We start from the raw sequence: 21,192 nt of genomic DNA, 5'->3' as shown, positions 1-21,192 counted from the left end.
ACTACTGTGGTCAAAAATCAAAGCTTGGATTTGTTTTGCTTATTGCTGAACCACCATACATTTCTTTGTCGACAGTTTTCACATCTACTTGTGCCTTTAAAGAGGACATGTTATATACTGTTGCAAAACTGTCAGCGTGCTATCTTAGAGAACATGAAAGGTCTTCTTTAAAATTGCAGTAATTTGAGGGGTCTTAATATGTGGATTTTTTGGCTACACTTTTACAAAATGCTCTTGTGTCCTTTGTGTCAAGCTTTGACTTTTAACCACAGCTGCTTCTGTCTGCAGATGTTTTGTTTACTGAACAAGGAGAGTCGTTGTTGCAGATGTTTTGTGCACAATAAAAGGAGCCCCCGAGGAACTGAAAATGGGTGAATGAACATAATCACTGTAACTGTCACCAATATCCTTATTCCGTTTATATTTAGTGTTTAGTAGAAACATTAGATACTTAAGAGAGACAACCACTTTAACATGCAGCCTACACGATCTGTCTAAGCCTAAGGAGTTGCCTACAGGCTCCTTACGTTTAAATACGAGTCCTCCATAGAAGAAGGTTTACAATATATACATGAAATATATATACATGAAAATATGAGTCGTTGCTAAAAGGATTACTCCGTGATTGGAAAATATGTCCATATGCTGATAAAACCCCCACAAAATCTAGGGGATTGTCCCAATTTTTCAAAGATTCAAACACTTCATACATGATGAACAATTTACCGTCATTGTCCTCATCATAAATAAAAGGGAAAGTATGAAAAAGTTGGATTTATATGTGATATTGTTTGCTTTTGGCTATAATTGAAAATGTGCAAATATCCATACTGATAAAATTCAGATTATAATACAAAGTCAAGAGGTCCCTGCAGCATTGTGTTGTAGTGTGGCATAGGCAAGTCTTGGAAATCAATTGTACAGGCATTTTTGAGTTGTTACAGAAATATGCTTTATAAGAAACTTGCAAATGAATAGGGTGACCTTCTGGGATAGGCACTATCTGACCAGCAGGGGTATTATGGCAGATACACTTAACAGAACCTCTTTGACTTGTACGTGGTACCAGGGTCTATCTCAGTGTTCCACTATAACACTCAAGAAAGGTGTCTGTGGCATACGGCTAGCAGATTAGATGGCTGCAGCACTAGTCTCCATTCTCTGATTCAACTGATACAAGGTTCAAATTTATCCTAGCAAGGCTCTTCTTCCAGTCTGTTGAAGGGCCAGATGAATGGAAAAGTGGACTGCAAAAATAGCAGACACAAACAGAGCCCAGAGAACTCCATTTACTATAATAGGGACTGTTGGATATCATTTTTTAACAGAAATTGCTGAATGAAAAAGTCAGCTTATGCTCAAGTTGCTTTTGGAGGGAAGGGATGTCCTGCATATAAAGAATGCAGCATACTCAGGGGCGCATCTACCATGAGGAGGACTTACTGTATGTCACAATGCTGGTTGTCTGGTACAGTGGAGGCCGGCCTGCAGAGGAGCGTGGATGTGTAAGTTATTGTCCACTAACTATTGCAATGATACAATAGATAGTAGTCTAACATATTACTGTGTTGTGATTAAGCAAAACGAAAAATCATATGCTGTGTGGGAGCCATAGAAATGGGAATCATATACTGTATTCATTCATGAGTTATGTGTGTATTATTATTATGTAACAATAATTTTTTGATTTTTATGTACATATGGGATTCTCATAGAAGCTCTTGTAAGCTCTTGCGAGCAGGCCCCTCAGTCCCATTGTGTGAAATGACTATTTCTTTGTAATGTATCGTTTTGTCTTTATTTGAACTCTACGAATTGTACAGTGCTGCAGAATATGTTGGCGCTATATAAATAAAATTTATTACCGTATATACTCGAGTATAAGTCGACCCGAATATAAGCCGACCCCCCTAGTTTTACCTAAAAAAACTGGGAAGGCTTATTGACTCAAGTATAAGCTAAGGGGGAAAAATGCAGCGGCTACTGGAAAATTCCAAAAAAATTAAATGGCCAGAGATTTTGGGTGCAGTAGATGCTGGGTGGAGGTGTTTTGGTTGTCTGTCTGCCCCTTCCCTGAGCTTGAGGACTGGGTTTTTTCCCCCCCACTTGGAATTCAGCCTGGCTGAATATAGGGTATCTGCAGTGCTCCTATTAACCCCTTCCCGACGGAACAGGAGCACTACAAATCCCCTATATTTAGCCTGGCTCAGTAGTCAGGCTGAATTCCAAGTGGGGGGAAAAAAAACAGTCTCAGGGAAGGGGCAGTTAGACAACTTTTTTTTCCCTCTACGGCGTTTACCGTACAAGAAAAATATTTTCATAGATTTGTAGAGCGGGCGTTGTCGGACACAGGGATACCTAACGTGTATGTGTTTCACAGTATTGACAGTATTAGTTTTATATGTATTCTAGGGAAAGGGGGGTGATTTGAATTTTTAATACTTTATTTTTTATTTTACTTTTTTAAAAAGAAAAGCACTGCAGGCCGGGGAGCATTTACAGAAGTGCTGAGGTGTATTCCCAGCAGGAACGCTGAGGGGAATCCCCGGCAAGAGTGCTGAGGGGCGGACCTGAAGGAGAACCTCAGCCGCCCGGACCTGAAGGGGAACTGCGGACGGCCACTGGCAGGAGCTCTGAGGGGAATCCCCGGCAAGAGCACTGAGGGGAATCCCCGGCTGCCAGGGATTCCCCTCAGCGTTTCTGCTGGCGGCCGGCCGTAGTTCCCCTTCAGGTCCGGTGGCCAAGATCTTCCTTCAGGTCTGCCCATAGCACCCCTGCAGGCGGCCACCCGCAGGGGATCTCTCTCAGTGCTTCAGGTCCGACCTTGAGAGAGCGGTCGCACCCACGACCTCCTCTCTCCAGGGGCATGGCGGTGCCTGCCGCTGCCCCGCAGCGGTTCCCCTCTGAGACTTCAAGTACCAACCACGGAGGGCATCTTCACTGTAACTCTTACAGCGGAGATGCCGGAGCTCATGTAAGAGTTACAGCGGAGGTGTTGGTTGCCATAGCAACCTCTCTGGTGCAGAGTGGCGCCATTATAGCTACAGACCCTGCATCCGAACCCGGCATACAGATACCGTGGCGATGCTGTTCATTTCAAACTAAGGAAGTACTTCTACTAGCAGGCCCGCAACACAGATACACGCCGGGTGCAGGCCTAAGGTTATGTGGCCATGTCACCCTGCGTGTGATTGAACAGTGTGGGGGGGCGGGTCTGCATTCCGGCCCTGCTAGCAGAAGCACTGTAAGTACTTCTGCAGTTTGAAATGAACAGCATCGCCACGCTCCCGCCAGGAGCGTGGTGATGCTGCGGCCCAGCACCCTCCCCGGTGTCTGGATGCCGGGTCTGTAATGACTCGAGTATAAGCCGAGGCGGACTTTTTCAGCACAAAAATTGTGCTGAAAAACTCTGCTTATACTCGAGTATATACGGTATTATTATTGTTATTATTACTTATATGGTCCGAGTTCGGTTGTTTGTATTTCTTTTGGGTTTACTCCTCCACAATTTACAAGATTACACTACCAATAAATATTTGGACACCCATGCAAATTAAGATATTTGCGGTCGTGATATACGTCACGCCTTCTGTCATTAAATAAGAAACAGTAGTGGCATTAGTGCATTGGTATCAGTCGCATGCAAGATGCCACGAAGTGCAGAGTTGTCTGATTTCGAGAAAGGGGTAATTGTGGGATACCACAGAAATGGTCAATCCTTAAGGGACATAACAAACAAACTTACCCAAAATCGACAGTGGCCTATGTGATTATGAAGTGGAAGGTGAACGGTGATTGTCGGAATGTGCCCTGAGTTGGCAGATCCCCGAAACTGGAAGATAGAGGCCGACGGGTGCTGGCAAGAGAAACTGCACCCAACCGATGGCTCACATACACCAGGAGTTTCATCAGGCAGGGAGTATTGTGTCCATCAATACCATCAGTAAGGAAGCATCTGCTGGGTTCTACCAACTATTGGATATGAAGAAATGTTGTTTCTCTGTTCTACCGCAGGTGTCCAAATACTTATTGGTAGACAGTGTATTACATTAGGCAAAAGTTAAATGGGCAATCTTTGGCCAACAAATGGTGGCCTATGTGGCCTCTGTGTGTTTTTTCTTGAGCCTAAACACCTTAATATCAGGTCTTGTATATTAATGTATTTTGATTATTACCTCTTAGGTTTGAAAATATTCACATCAGGCTAATAGTTTAGTTATAATATTATAAAACCGCATATTAGACAGATTGTGTCTACAGGCGCTAGTATTCCACAACTAGAGATATTACATCAACCTGCTTGTCTCCATTATATGTTCGGAAATTAACTTACAAATACATTACCAACCATGGAAGGATTTTTAAAATAAATAATTGTCAAACATGTAAATTTTTCAATTGCAAATATGTCATATAGCCGTAATCCTAGAATGAATAAACCACAGTGAAATAAACCACATTCGTCTTCTGAGTCTTCCTATGGAATGTGTAACCAGGAATCTGGTATGGTTTATGAGACTAATAATGAATATAAAATATTTATGAAAAAATATGAAAAATGGAGAGTGACTTCTAATTAGTTTTTTTGTGGCATTTATCTTTAGAATAGATGGAGAGGGCAGTATCTCCCAGAAGAAATAATATTAGACTTGCAAAAGGAAATCTAATGGATCTCCAGCAAATGTTTGCATAGGAAATGCTAGCCTTCTGTAAAACAGATGGCCTGCCAAACCTGAGTGGAACTAGCCATTATTATTAAGGCTGCTTTTATTGTTTCTTTGTATGTTTTTTTACCCAGGTACATTGTCTACCATATTTATACAGGCCTGGAGAGCTGCAGCCTAGCGTAACATGATTTATTGGAAATATGTTCCCTACATTATAATGAAGCTACCTGTCTCCCAACATAAACAGCAATAATAGTGTTATGATTCATACAGCAGCCTAGCCTTTCTTTCATTGTCTTCTTATAGAATTCTCTAGATTCATTTTTAATGTTGAAAGGCTTGACGTGATGTTAAAAGAGGATCAGCCTTGGCTTTACAGAGGTAAGCAGTCTTATAGTCCCTTTACTCCTGGCCACTGAAAGGAGGTTACAGCAACTGAGTGGAATTTTAGAGAAAAAATGATACAGTTTAGTAAGAATTGGTTAGGATACAGGTACAAAAGGTATTGAAGATGCAAGGATCACAAGCCTTAGTGCAGGATCAAATAATGTCTAAGCTGAGGTCAATACATAGAATTGCAATGGTAAAAGCAGTAATGGACTGACTACAAATGGAAGGAATTTCTTTCTGGAAGCAAAACTGGATATCAAACTACAACCTCTTATTGACATAAAAGCAGCTACTATTTATGCTATGACATGGGCATGTTAGCAGCTTGGTTACTATATATGATATGACATGGGTATGTTAGCAGCTTGGTTACTATGTAAGCTATGACATGGGCACAATAGCAGCTTGGTTACTATATATGCTATGACATGGGTATGTTAGCAGCGTGGTTAATATATACAGTATGCTATGACATGGTCATGTTAGAATCTCGGTTACTATATACAGTATGCTATGACATGGGTATGTTAGAATCTCGGTTACTATATACTGTATGCTATGACAAGGGCATGTTAGCAGCTTAATTACTATATATGCTATGGCATGGGTATGTTAGTAGCTTGGTTATTATATATACTATGATATGGGCATTTTAGCAGCTTGGTTACTATATACAGTATGCTATGACATGGGTATGTTAGCAGCTTGGTTACTATATACAGTATGCTATGACATGGGCATGTTAGCAGCTTGGTTACTATATACAGTATGCTATGACATGGGCATAATAGCAGCTTGGTTACTATATATGCTATGACATGGGTATGTTAGCAGCGTGGTTAATATATACAGTATGCTATGACATGGGTATGTTAGCAGCTTGGTTACTATATACAGTATGCTATGACATGGGCATGTTAGCAGCTTGGTTACTATATACAGTATGCTATGACATGGGCATAATAGCAGCTTGGTTACTATATATGCTATGACATGGGTATGTTAGCAGCGTGGTTAATATATACAGTATGCTATGACATGGGTATGTTAGCAGCGTGGTTAATATATACAGTATGCTATGACATGGTCATGTTAGAATCTCGGTTACTATATACTGTATGCTATGACAAGGGCATGTTAGCAGCTTAATTACTATATATGCTATGGCATGGGTATGTTAGTAGCTTGGTTATTATATATGCTATGATATGGGCATTTTAGTTGCTTGGTTACTATATACAGTATGCTATGATATGGGCATGTTAGCAACTTGGTTACTGTATATGGTATGACATGGGTATGTTAGCAGCTTGGTTGCTATATATGGTATGGCATGGGCATGTTAGCAGTTTGGTTACTGTATATGCTATGACATGGGGGTGTTAACAGCTCAGCAAAGATGTTTTGAGTTGAATTACAGGAACAAATGTATACTTAAAGAGGTTGTGCAGAATTTAAGTCTTTATGGTGTATTCTTAGGATAAAAATGTGATCAAGCGGGGGGCCGACATCTGACCCTCACACCGATCAGCTTTACTAGACTTCTTATGGCTCTGATACTATACACAACACAGGGTTGAAAGCAGGTAGTTCCAGTCCCTGTATAGTCTTTGAGCACCAGTACTTTAGCTTTGCTCCCATTGAAGTCAATGGGAGCTGAGCTAGAGTCCCAGCACTGGAGCACTTTAAAGGGAACAGAGCCATTTCCTTTTGGCCCTGTTTTGTGTATAGTACAGGCATTGGGAACAGTTACTTTTAGCTGTTGAATCATGCATCCTAAGTCTACCTAACATAGCAGACAAGGCCACACACTCACACTACACTAACTTTTTTTTACTTTGAATCATCACTGCAATGATAATACCTGCAATAGAGATAGAGCGGCAGAAGGGGCACGTGGTGGAGCACTACTGCTCACCAACAAGGCATACAATAAATGCAGCAAATTAAGAAAAGGGGTAGGAAAGATGTATTTTTTTTTCTTTTTTAAAACGATTTGTATTGATAAACACTGGTATAACTATGGGTTCACATTAGTCATATCTGTGTGCAGGCCTAGAAGCCAAGGGGCTTCTCAAGTCACCTTCAACACACTAGGGCTAGACAAACTTCTGATTTCCTTTGATGGTTGGTGCATCACAACTTTATTAGGGCCCCTTCACACGGAGGATACTCTGGCTGATTCCCACTGGGGATTATGAGAAATATGCAAATCTGTTTTCCAGGATGTAATTAGAAAAACACTGCCTCTGTTTTCTGCCTCTTAAGACAGCCTCCTTAACATCATGTATGACTTTTTTCAATAAGCCTAATACCATGATGCAGGATTATTGCCAAACTAGTATTTCTATTCCAAAAGGAACAGATTCCCAGCTGTGGACAGCGCTGTTTCTATCTGTTGGATCTCATCAGCACAGCATAGGATACTAGTTTGATTGTGTGAGAGACTATAGACCAGGGTCAGGGGATAATAACACTCCTTAGGGAGTGGGCACCTTTGCAGGTGTATGGAGATTTACGAGCCATTTTTGTTCCACTAGGAGATTATGGGAAATAATCTGTTCCTTTTGGAATATAAATACTAATTTGGCAATAATACCCGCATCATGTTATTAGGCTTATTGAAAAAAAGTCATGCATGATGTTAAGGGGGCTGTCCTAACAGGCAAAGTACAGAGGCACGGTTTTCCTAATTACATCCTGGAAAACAGATTTGCAGATATTTCCAATATACTTTGGTGTACACAAAGATAACCTCTTTATACTTTAGTTTGATAATGAACCTCCATAGGCAAGCATGCAGTGTTGGTGGGTTCAGGGAGTTCACATGTTTCATTTCTATTTCGTGAAAAATACAGATAACCACAATGCTGAGCACTGAAATACTATGAAAAATGTTGACATTTTGACCTTCTGACTTTTATTTGTGTAATTGTCTCTGATGTCCTGGATGGGATGGTTGTTGTAGCTGTAATTGTTCGTATCCTGATGTATGCCTGTAGATACATACGGCATAAACAAATATTTATTAAATATAATAGCCTTATTGTCTAGCTTAATACATGTGGCTTGTGCTAAAGGATCTTTCTATAGATGTACGGTTTGTGCTGTTTAACTTAGTATATTGGAGAATGGGAAAAAAAAACTGATTCCAGCATTCGGTTCTAAGTACAGGGTAAATGAGTCACTGTTATATTTGCTTGTGTGCGTGAGTATTCAAGCTAAATGGGAAATCATCATTGAGCATTCTCTGAAAAGATAACATTATTACCACACTTGATTTCTAGTAAACAGCCGTACTCTTCCCAATGTTTGTACATTTTATACAATTTTAGAATTTGTTTTCAGGCTATTTTCAGTATATGAGAATATTCAGCAAAGGCTTACATATCACAAGAGGCTGTTATGCCTTTCCAGGGGAAACGCATTCCCCATAAACCACAATTCTGGTGTATCTTTTATTGCATGCCTGAATTTTAACATTCTTCTGTGTTGTCCTGAAATACATGAATAACTGTGAAACTGGGGATTATTATTCCCCTTGGTTAAAAAGGAGTGTCCCTTCATGGTCATATTGTGCAGGAAGACATCTTACCGACAAGGAGAAGAATCATAATCCGAAGAGATAGAGTCTGAAATGACTCCTTAGGTGAAGGAGTGACTCCCATGCTGTAGGAAGTAACTCAGTAGTTGGATTCATATGGCCGAGCTCAGGCCATTAAACTCAGTCCATGTATTGGCTGTATTTTCCAACCCAAATGTTGGACAGTTAGGCTGAGCTCAGTATATAAGTATATATCAGTATATCAGTTCATTTCAGCTGAGCTATGTTTGGGCAGGTAAATACATGGACTGCGTTACCGGACTTGAACTTGGCTGTATGAAAGCGGCTTTAGACCTCATTCCTTCAGCCTGAAACAGAACTGTATTGCTGCACTTACTATACGATGCTGTCTGAGCAATAACATGTATATGACTTTATTGTGTTAGAGGGGACTTGGAATGTGTCCACACTTGCCTGTATCAGTTTCTTGAGAGGTATTCTCAGTTGACATGGTTTGTTATATGTATAATAATGCTCAATTGTCAATCCATTCCTGTATTTATATATATTCTCCACAATCTATGGTAATACATGTGGTGGATACTGTACCCTGGGTTTACCATTTGGATGTTTTTTGCATGGATATTTCCTAATCAGTTATTTGGGTTTATTTTCTACTATGTTTCACTGTGATGTTGCAGTTGACTTTATTTCATTGTGGGCAAAAGTTGCTTGTTGTTGCTTTAATTGGACGCAGCGCCGCACCTCTAATGAGGCGAGGTGAGGTGCCCGCCTCGGCAGAACAAGCAATTATTATTTTTTTTTTAACTGCTTTTGGTACTTTTCCGTTATTGGGCCAGACTCGAGATCAGCATCAGCATCAGGACATGCTGAACTGCTGACTGCTGGGGGTGACTTCCGGCCTCATTGTGTCCTCCCTGCACTGGGACGTGCAGCCTGGCCGCTGACAAGCTTGTGCTCACCGACAATCACTGCAATCCCAAAGTCAACCAACTCCCCGACCCCGTCACCATCCTCTCCGCACCGCGAGTGAGGGCAGGGTCTGGGCGCCCCTCTCTGGCATCCTGTGATCCGCTGCTCCTTTACACAGCTCCTGATCGGGCCAGCAGTCAGCAGTTCAGCAGGTCCCGATGCTGGTGCTGAACTGCGATGCTCACCCAATACTGTTTTTTCTCTGAACCAGCACAAGGAGAGCTGCCGCTCTCCTTGCGCTGGTTCAGACATCTACATATCAGTGTAGGCAGTGTCATTACGCCATCTACGCTGAGACGCAGTGTACTGCCAGGAGAAGAGGATGAAGCATCAGCAGCGATGTCGGTGAGTATAATAACTTTTTTTTTGTTTAATAATAGGCCGCTACCCGCTGGAGTATCTCCAGCAGGTAGCGACCTATTTACCAACCTATTTACTGCTAGAAAAGGCTTTGGACGTCTCACTATAACATCTCACTATAACATCTCACTGGTCTCACTATAAAAACTAAAACAGAATATACTGAGTGATCTGTGGTCAACAGTGATTGTTTACAAACATTAACAATCTATTTTCCTAGAAGAAGAACCTGGTCTATCACCCCATAGTCTGGTTCATCACTTGTTAAAATTGTCTTCTTGCACCATCGAATGTATGATAGATTTATACCCTAATGTAAAGTTCTTTATATGGTTGTATTAAAGGGGTTCTCCCATCTCAGTGTATCAGCCAGGCTGCATGCAGTGTCTGCTTCTCACTTCCTGTATTTCTCTCCCTCCCTCCTGCTGAACGGGAGAAGATTCCAAGTTATACACCAAATGAATAGCTGTGCAGCCCAGTAGCATGGCTTTTTGTACAGCAGGGCCCAGAGAGTGTCAGGGTCTGTCCAGCCTTAGATACACCCACTAATTCTGGCATTTCAGGTACTGTATTTGGACAATTTCTATTGATTGCATTGATGTGTAACTGTATTTGTGGGGTTAGGGCCTACATATTTACATTATTACATCCTTGACAAGTGAGTTCAAATGTTACATATGTTTATATGATCTCTGTCCTTTAGATATAATGGGGTGTTATTATGGAATGTATGTTTATTTTGTGTGTCCCGATGCCTGAATGTACTTACGTTATATATACTGTTAACTTACTAGTGCCTGTATTTGTTAGTAACATTTAGCAAAGTAATATTTATTTTTCCTTATATTGTGATGGCTCATTTGTCTTATTTTCACATCAGTTCATTTTTTCTTTTGTTGTATGAGAAACAGAGCAACAGCACAATGCCGTATTCCAAGAAAAAACACTCAGGAATTCCTATTTCATGAGACATATAAGTATGTAATTACACAGACCGGTAGCTGACATGTCCTTTATAAAATGTGCATATTCCTCTATATATGGAATCTACTCACTGCCATGTATTACTGCAACTTTATTGCAACTGAGAAATTTGCTCTTTCTGTCCAGTCTTAAGAAAGAAAATGATTTGCTATAACAGAATTTCAATGGAAGAAACTGCAGTGCTTACAATTCTCTTACAGTTCTCTTAAATAGACCCCTGCAGGTTAAACTACATCTTTTACTACCTATGAAGACTTAATAGGTTTGCTTTGAAATGTTTGGTGTAAATGCAAGTAAAGCAATGCTGGGCCAGGTCTCTCTAATATTGTACAATTTACTTTCTTCCTTAAGCAATCATTTCCGCACATGAGAAATACATTTCCACTGTAAGCATACAATAAACCAAAACAGCACCCAAAAGTGACATGAAAGATGGATATAAACAAGCAAACCAATAGAAAATAATATATCGTTCAGTTCTAGTCACAGAAAATACTATTTTCTAAACATTGGGGGACATTTATGAAATTGACTAAAAGAAAAACTCGCTTTGTTGCCTAGAACAGTTTTCGTATCTTAGGGTGCATTCACACTGAGTAAACGCTAGCTTATTCTGAACGTAAAACACGTTCAGAATAAGCGGCGTCTAAAGCAGCTCCATTCATTTCTATGGGAGCGGGGATACGAGCGCTCCCCATAGAAATGAATGGGCTGCTTCTTTCACTCCGTGCAGTCCCATTGAAGTGAATGGGGAGTGCCGGTGTGTACGCTCCGGCATGAGCAGAGCTTGCCGTATACGCCGGCACTCCCCATTCACTTCAATGGGACTGCACGGAGTGAAAGAAGCAGCCCATTCATTTCTATGGGGAGCGCTCGTATCCCCGCTCCCATAGAAATGAATGGAGCTGCTTTAGACGCCGCTTATTCTGAACGTGTTTTACGTTCAGAATAAGCTAGCGTTTACTCAGTGTGAATGCACCCTTATAGAGCTCTTGATATATGAAAGCTGTTCTGTGGTTGGATGCTATGGGCAAGAAAGGCGAACAATTGTAAGTCTGACCCAATATATCTGCATAGACTTGTGTGTCACACATGCAATCAGTTACAAAAATGATATCGGAGAATATTAATATCATTTATATCTGTTATTAACTGACAATGCTTTTTGATAGAAGAACAATTACCGGAACTTCTGAGCGAAAACTTATGGAAACTTTTACACAAAGCCAAGAGATAAACTGTCTCTTAGGTGGATAAAGAAGGTGAGAGTTTAGTTAGAAATCAGGTTACAGGAAAAGAGTATTATAGATATAGTAAAGGAAACAAAGAGACGTAGCTACGCAGAGATCTAATAGGGCAGAGAAAGCCAAATGTCTGGCAACCAGCTATCAAAGTATCCTCTTATAACCAATATCACTCTCATTGCAGAATTATATATGTGACTTATAGTTAACTCTAAAGAACATTATGTAGCCTAAACATTGGGCCTGTCTCCCTTCAAGGCACTGCTTATCAAACAGTTTTGTCTCATCCATGTAAAACAGTGTTTCTGGGCTCACTAGGTTACAAGTAACTAGATCATAGGTGAATATTCTTGTTCATATACTGTATATTCAATATGTGAAAATGAGAGCAATAAAGGAATTAGCAGTATACATATTGTGAGAAGGTGACAGGCAGAGTGTTTGAGTCCAGATATATTAGCCCCAGGTTTCTAACATATGTGTGGTCCAGGACGGATCTGGAGTAGACCTCAGCCCAGGTGTAGATCCTTGGCTCGTTACTGGGCTAGAAAAAGGCTGCAGCTCCTGCATTACAGTGCAGATCCATGAGGTGAAAGGAGGTGTGTGGTTCTGTCCTGTAACCCTGAGTCCGGTGAGATAATATTGTGTTTTTTTTGTTTGTGTGGCTGGAAGTAAGCCACAAGTATAGTTAGCTTATATGATCTGTTTAGTTAGTTGCTCAGACAAGCAGGTTTGTATTTTGCTTTTGCCTGAAGTTAAGGCTGTATTTAGTTTTGTTGATTTTGTGCCTAAAGTCAAAGTTTATTTATTTTTCTGTTTTTTTTTTCTAAATAAACCAGTTGCATATTTTGTACCCGTCTTGACTGTTTGGGTCTGCACCACTTCTTCTACTGAGCTAACTTCCCAACAATGTAAACCATTAGATTACTATATATTAGCAACTAATTATTAGAAAAAACTATAATCATTATTTTTCTTTATCAGTATACCAGGATGAAGAATAAAACTTGGCTGGAAAGTATTATGACTTGACGCTAAGGGGGCGTTCACACTACCGTCAATGTCCGACAGGTAGTGTCCGCTCCTAGTGTCCGCTCAAAATCTGGCACGGACATTAGGAGCGGACACTAGCTGTGTCCGTGACACCTGTCATTCATTTAAATGGCGATCGGGTGCGTTCTTTTGCACTCTGTGCCCGTCCTTCACTGTCCGCATGTAAAGATGTCCGACTTTTCAAGCGGACAGAAAAACCCGACATGTAGGTTTTTTCTGTCCGCTTGAAAAGTCGGACATCTTTACATGCGGACAGTGAAGGACAGGCACGGAGTGCAAAAGAACGCACCCGATCGCCATTTAAATAAATGACAGGTGTCATGGACACAGTTAGTGTCCGCTCCTAATGTCCGTGCCAGATTTTGAGCGGACACTAGGAGCGGACACTACCTGTCGGACACTGACGGTAGTGTGAACGCCCCCTAAGAATACACACTTTTATTTTCAGTCTTTTAGCATGGAGACATCTGTGTAGGAGCTGCACACAAACCAGTTGGATATTTTCAATCAATGCTGTATACTTGCTTCTTTTTACATTGGATACATTGAAATAAAATAATGTTTCAGATGTGAACATAACCTTTAACTACAATCATCTTATCATACAAATACGCTGTGTGTCTTTCATGCTGTCTTTCTTATCAGTATGGTCAGGACCCCTTGCAAATAGAATTTATTTTCATACTGACCCGGTAAATCTTGGCAGTGACTGACTGTCATATAACACGATAATCACACAGGCATCTTGCTTATTTACCAAAGGAGGATATGGAGAGAGGATCTGCGGGAGCTTATTGGATTTGAAGTCCTCAGTGGTGTTCTGATCTATGCTGGTCTTGGATATAAACCATAGTAACAGCGGGTCTCGGGAATCTATATTTTTATTGAGCTAAGTGGAGCCAATATATACAGTATACAGGAAAACATATGCTTATAGTCGTATTATTTTATTTCCTTAACAAATACGGTGGACTGTGTTTCCCCATGACCTATGGTTGTTCAGTTCTTATTACAGTATATTATACCTAGTGGTTAGAGCATTTGTTCAAGCATCAGTCAAAGGAACTTGGTATTGTACATATCAGGTGATTCTTGCTGAGATAGATCTTAGTAGATCCCTCTGAAAGTATTCAACTTCTACATATTTGGACCATATTATCCATTTTTCAGACCTAATAGCTGAGAAAAATAAACATGTCAGTCCTTTTTCATCTTTATTCACATGACAGCGAAAAACTGTTATGTGACGGCCATTTTTTGAACAACCATTGTGCGGTCTTTACCATCACACATTTTTTTTAAATCCATGAGTGTATTTACATGTCATGTTTTTGTATCTGCCAGAATGGACAGAGAGAGCATGAAAATTTTTTGACAGCGGTGTAAAACAATTTGTTTAAAAAAAAAAGATATATGAATGTAGCCATTGACACTCATTGTTTTTATTTTTTATTTTTTTGTAAATGATGTTTTATTGAATTTTTAATATGACAACAACAAAACAAAACAAAACTCTCATTGTTTTTTGAACTGGCCATGTGGCAGCCATTCATTCACCCCCGTCATATGGCCTTAGTCTCTCATTCTGTACCTGTTGTAGTCTTGGGACATGTGACTGTGAAAAAATGTAACTCCAAACTTGATCATCTTAATAATCTGGCCTTCCTCATGTTAATGACATACAGTATTGAAAATATATGTCCATTGTTCTGATCTACTGAGCTGTACTGTGCTGGAAGTCACAGGCAGAGATCACAGCAGGATACTGAAAAATCAGTGCAGTTCGAGACTCCTTGATTATTAGGCCCATTCAAAGCCGCAATGGAGTGCTGCAGAATTGTTGCCAAAATTTGCATTGATTTGAATGGGATTGGGAATGGCATTTCTGCAAACCCCACGCAACAAATCTTCAGTGTAGTCTGTTACCAGGACATTTTTTTTAAAACCTGCAACACCATTACATAGGTCATGCTCCCCTGAGTGTAACCCCTGTTACCCCATGAAAATGTATGCCTCCATTACTGAGATCCATTTATTTAAAGAGGACCTTTCACCATATCCAAAGAATGATTTTGATGTGGGCCCTTGACCTTGGTTACGTATTAACTCATAGGCTAGTTTTTATATTTAGCTTTTTTGTTTTAAATTCTGTATTTTCATATCCAAAACCATTATTGTCTACTAGAAAATTTGCAGGGCTGAACTGATGAAAGTCAGTATTAATTGCTTTGCTTAGTTTTCTAACCTGATCTGTAAGTCATCGTTTGGTGAGCATGGTTAACCAACCGTTCTAGCAATCAAAGGAAATTTTTTTTTTTAAAGCAGCATTTACATGTACAGACGCAGCAGGCTGTAACTTGAATCTGATAACATGCAGCCATGTGATATTACACAACATAAGCCACAGAAAAATACTGAAAAAGTCAAGTTAAAGTGTGAAGCAGAGGTTTCTCTCACTTGGTAACATTTGCTACATCTGTAATTTTACATTTAGCTGTAGCAATTATGATCATCATCATCAACTGTTTCTCCTTCTCTTCTTCCACACCAACATCAGTCATCCATAATGTGGAATGTGTGGTCAGAAGACAACAATGTGCACCCAGTCATGCAACAGTTGTGCAACTCACCTCACACCTGGCCAAGCTCTCAATGCAATGCGCTTCTCGATGGAGAATTCTTAGCTGGCATTATTTGTCTAGAAAAGCTTGACCTGCTTTATATCGCCATCTGTTTGAGAATGTCGGGCTTTCCTTGGATATGTCATGTCTGGAGAAAGGTGCATGCCACCATTGACACATCAAGCAGCAATTATGGACAAAGTCAATACATGGCTTTCACAGCCCACCAGATCAATGTTTTGAGCATCAGCAGCCACAATCCAGAAATGCAGCAAGACCTGGAGCTGGTTACACCATAATTGTGCAGGCCCAGTTCCATTACCATGCGGCGCCCATTGCATTTTAATTTATCATTTTTTTCTCTACATGTGATCTGTTAAATGTAAATTTAAAGTTAACAAAAATTATTACTAAAGCCACCTAGTCTACTCTTATTCATTTGTTTCCAGTTTGTGCCTATAAGTCATGGTAAGCTAGTCACCTCCACCAGTGTCATTTACAATCCACTGGCAGTTCTGTGGATAGGGCATCAGTAGCTCTCCTGTGGACAGGAGTATGAGGGTTGGTTCACACTAGCGCTTGTATTCCGTCCGCATGGAGAGCCCCGGACAGAATGCAATCGCAATTGCAAGCGATATGCTTGCAAAGCACACGGAGCCATATACTATAATGGGCTCCGTATGCTTGCCGCGCACTGCCCGCAGGAATGAATTGTGTGGGCAGTGCGCGGCAAGCACAAGGAGCCCATTATAGTCTATGGGCTCTGTGTGCTTAACTGCACAGTGCTTGCATTAGCGTTGGTATTCCATTCGGGGGGGTCTCCAACCCTAAACTGCATATGTAGGCGAGCTAATTTAACCCTCACAGCAAATGTTAGGTCTTTAAACATATCAGCCACTCGGGAGTATTATACGGGGAAACCAGACGGCAATGCCTATCCTGATCATGGGCATTAACTTTACTGATGCCTCAGTATAAATGAGATCTGGAGCAGTGATCCATTGCTATGACAGCACCTAGTCTTGTCTTTAACCCCTTCTCGGATGCATTTTCATTTCGTATTCTCCGCCTTTCAAAAGTCATAACATTTTTTTTTTCCGCTAATAAAACTCTATGAGGGCTTAATTTTTGCAGGACAAATTGTATTTTGTAATGATACTATCTAAAATGCTGTACTGTCTTGCATGCTCTTTACGGCGTTCACTGTCCTGCTAAAATGACGTTGCACCATATTGTGAAACCACTAACTTTTTAAAATTTCCTCAAATAGCGATGGATAAAGCAGATGTGGTTTTTATTTTTACAAATTGGGAGAATGTCTGATGTTTTTATCATTTTTTATTCAAATTGGGCATTTTTATCTGTAGGGATATATATATATATATATATATATATATATATATATATATATATATATATATATATTGTGTGTGTGTGTGTGTGTGTGTGTGTGTGTGTTATACTTTATTTATTTTTATGTCTGAGCTAGGAAAAGGGGGTTGATTTAAACTTTTAATATTTTCTTTTACTTTTTATTAACTTTTATTTTTAGAGGTCCTTAGGGGGTCTTAAACCCCAGGGGTTCTGATCACGAATACAATACACTGCTATTACTAGTGCAGACTGTAATAGAACCCTATTAAAATGACTCAGACCAAATATGATGTAATCTCTTGATAGTAGACAGTACTTCTGCAGAATTTCCTTCTTTCAAGTCTGGAAAGATGCTGTACTGAATTGTACTTTTTCACTCAGAATCAATTAAGCACAAAACAGATGGGAATACAAACATATCACGAATGCACGTTCTCACTGTATAATACATGTCAATGCAATGCTTCACAATTACTCTCATTTGTAGGAGATATATACTCCAAATGCTATCACCTAAAATAAGAGATGCCTGCGAGATCTAATTGCGCTAAAATGAAGTTAGGATAAAATAAATGAAAGTTAAGGGGACTTGGAGGCCTCTGTCTATGAATCCCACTTAACTATAAACTATCTAACCACAAAGTGCTTATTCCTATGCTGCCAAAAATGTTGGAATTACCTAGGTTATGATCTTACATAAGGATGTACACAGGTTTACTTTACATAGGACCTTACATGTCCTCATGCACTTGCGGCTTTATATACTGACTCGGCCATTGCAGAATATTCCACTTCTCCTGGGTGGAGTTTTTTTTAAGGGAAAGTATGTTTTGGGCCATTGTCCATCTGTACTGTGAAGTACCAGCCAATCAACCTTGTATTATTATTATTTATTTATTATGCTTACTTATTTAGCGCCATCATATTCCACAGCACTTTACAGATATTGTCAGTCACTATCCCATATAGGGCTCACATTCTACATTCCCTATCAGTATGTCTTTGGTGTGTGGGAGGAAACCCACGTAAATACAGGGAGAACATACAAACTCCTTGCAGATGCTGCCCTTGGCAGGATTTGAACCTAGGACCCCAGTGCTGCAAGTCTACAGTGCTAACCACTGAGCCACCGTGCTGCCCTAGCTGCATTTGGCTAAATCTGAGCAGAAAGTATATCCCTGTATATCTCCGTACTTTCTTCTTCCCACCATTCTGGTACAGATTGATTTTAGTCTCATCCGTCCAAAGAATGTTGTTCTGGAATTTGTCTGGTTTTGGCAAATTCTAATGTGGTCATTCTATTTTTGGAACTGGTTAATGGTTTGCACCTTGTGGTGAATCCTCTGTATTTGCTCTCAGAAAGTCTTTGCTTTATGGTAGATTTAGATACTGATACACTTTCTTTTTTTTTTTTTTTTTCCATTGAGTGCACAGCTACAACTTCCACATGCAAATGCCACAAATGGAATCAACTCCAGACCATTTACCTGTTTAATTGATGATGGATTAATGAGAAAATCACCACGTAAACCATTAAATAGCTTTTGAGATAATTGTCCAAATACTTTTGGCCCCTTTAAATAAGGAAGCTACATATTACAGAGCTGTAATTCCCAAACCTTTCCTCCAATTAAGATGTGAATACCCTCAAATTAAAGCTGAGACTCTTCACTTTATGTCCTTATTATATTGTAGTTATATATCTTGAAGAGAACAATATTATGGGTTATGGACTCTAGATTTTAAGGACAAGTTGATCCAAGTTTTTTATACTGACTACCAGTTTGGAGTTGGGAAGGATTTTTTTTTCCCTGAAATGGGGCAATTGGCATGAGTCTGATGGGGGTTTTGCCTTCCTCTGGATCAACATTGTAGGGGATTGTAGGATTATAGGTTGGACTGATGTCTTCATCCAAACTCATCTACTATGTAACTATGTAACTATCTGTAAATTGAATGTGTTTTAGCTAAAATGCCAAAATTTGTGTCACTGTCCAAATATTTCTGGACATAACGGTATGTGGATGCAAGTTATTGTTATAATCCCTGTGTTGAATGTCATGTATCATATAGTGATACACTAATAGTTTTTAAAAAAATGTACTTTTCCAGTCTGGACAAGAAATGGTCCAAACTTTCCTATGTGTCTGTATTAGTATGATGATAGGAATCATCTGGATGGATATTGGAAAAAATTGCTATGTTGGTTTTCATTTTGAGTACATAAAACTAGTGCTGGTAGGAAAGTACAGTAGTTGAGATATATTATTTGTTCCTCATAACTTCTTATGCATTCCTCATATTTTTAGACTCTGTAGTGCTCTCTCATATTTCCAGTATCCATTTTCTCTTCCTTACAATCAAAAATGTAGCCTCACTTTAACAAATATGTATGAAAAAAATAAATTGCATTATCTATATTGATTAGAGATGAGCGAACAGTGTTCTATCGAACACATGTTCGATCGGACATCAGGCTGTTCGATGTGTTCGATTCGAATCGAACATCACGTGGCAAACTCCAAAAAAATTTGATTCCCCTCCCACCTCCCCTGGCGCTTTTTTTGCACCAATAACAGCACAGGGGAGGTGGGACAGGAACTACAACAATGGGGGCATTGAAAAAAATCGGAAAAAATCATTGGCTGCCGAAATCAGGTGACCTCCATTTTAGACGAATAGTGGATTTCAAATCCGGGTCATATGAGAATGTGAACTTTGTGACTATGAGACAGGGATAGCTGTACAGGCAGGGATAGCTAGGGATAACCTTTATTTAGGTAGGAATGTTATTAAAAATAACTTTTTGGGGTCTATCGGGTGTGTAATTGTGATTTTTGTGAGATAAACTTTTTCCCATAGGAATGCATTGGACAGCGCTGATTGGCCAGAGTACGGAATTCGACCAATCAGCGCTGGCTCTGCTGGAGGAGGCGGAGTCTAAGATCGCTCCACACCAGTCTCCATTCAGGTCCGACCTTAGACTCCGCCTCCTCCGGCAGAGTCAGCGCTGATTGGCCGAAGGCTGGCCAATGCATTCCTATGGGTATGCAGAGACTCAGCAGTGTTGAGCCAGTTCTGCTCAACTACACTGTGTGCCGGTCAGCCCATCAGATGTAGCAGAGCCGAGGGTGCACTAGAACCCTTATGCACACTCGGCTCTGCTACATCAGAGCCGAGGGTGCACTAGAACCCTTGTGCACACTCGGCTCTGCTACATCAGAGCCGAGGGTGCACTAGAAACCTTGTGCACACTCGGCTCTGCTACATCAGATGTAGCAGAGCCGAGTGTGCAAAAGGGTTCTAGTGCACCCTCGACTCTGCTACATCTCATGTAGCAGAGCCGAGTGTGCACAAGGGTTCCAGTGCACCCTCGGCTCTGATGTAGCAGAGCCGAGTGTGCACAAGGGTTCTAGTGCACCCTCGGCTCTGCTACATCTGATGGGCTGATCGGCACACGGTGTAGTTGAGCAGAACTGGCTCAACACTGCTGAGTCTCTGCATACCCATAGGAATGCATTGGCCAGCCTTCGGCCAATCAGCGCTGGCTCTGCCGGAGGAGGCGGAGTCTAAGGTCGGACCTGAATGGAGACTGGTGTGGAGCGATCTTAGACTCCGCCTCCTCCAGCAGAGCCAGCGCTGATTGGTCGAATTCCGTACTCTGGCCAATCAGCGCTGTCCAATGCATTCCTATGGGAAAAAGTTAGCTTGCGAAAATCGCAAGCTGACTGGGATTTCCATGAAATAAAGTGACTTTTATGCCCCCAGACATGCTTCCCCTGCTGTCCCAGTGTCATTCCAGGGTGTTGGTATCATTTCCTGGAGTGTCATAGTGGACTTGGTGATCCTCCTGAGATGGATTTGGGTTTCCCCCTTAACGAGTATATGTTCCCCATAGACTATAATGGGGTTCGAAACTCGTTCGAAAACTCGAACAGTGAGCGGCTGTTCGAATCGAATTT

The 21,192-nt window shown here is 40.6% G+C and overlaps 1 protein-coding gene across 1 annotated transcript in view; it reads left to right on the top strand.

Moving 5' to 3' along the window:
• The window catches only part of SGCZ (sarcoglycan zeta), a 726,451-nt gene that overhangs the window by 12,033 nt on the left and 693,226 nt on the right, over nucleotides 1–21,192 (top strand). The gene's annotated exons all lie outside the window — the stretch shown is intronic.

Source organism: Leptodactylus fuscus, chromosome 1 (assembly GCF_031893055.1).
Source record: "Leptodactylus fuscus isolate aLepFus1 chromosome 1, aLepFus1.hap2, whole genome shotgun sequence".
NCBI classification, from domain to species: domain Eukaryota; kingdom Metazoa; phylum Chordata; class Amphibia; order Anura; family Leptodactylidae; genus Leptodactylus; species Leptodactylus fuscus.
This window is presented reverse-complemented; position numbering and strand designations above follow the sequence as displayed.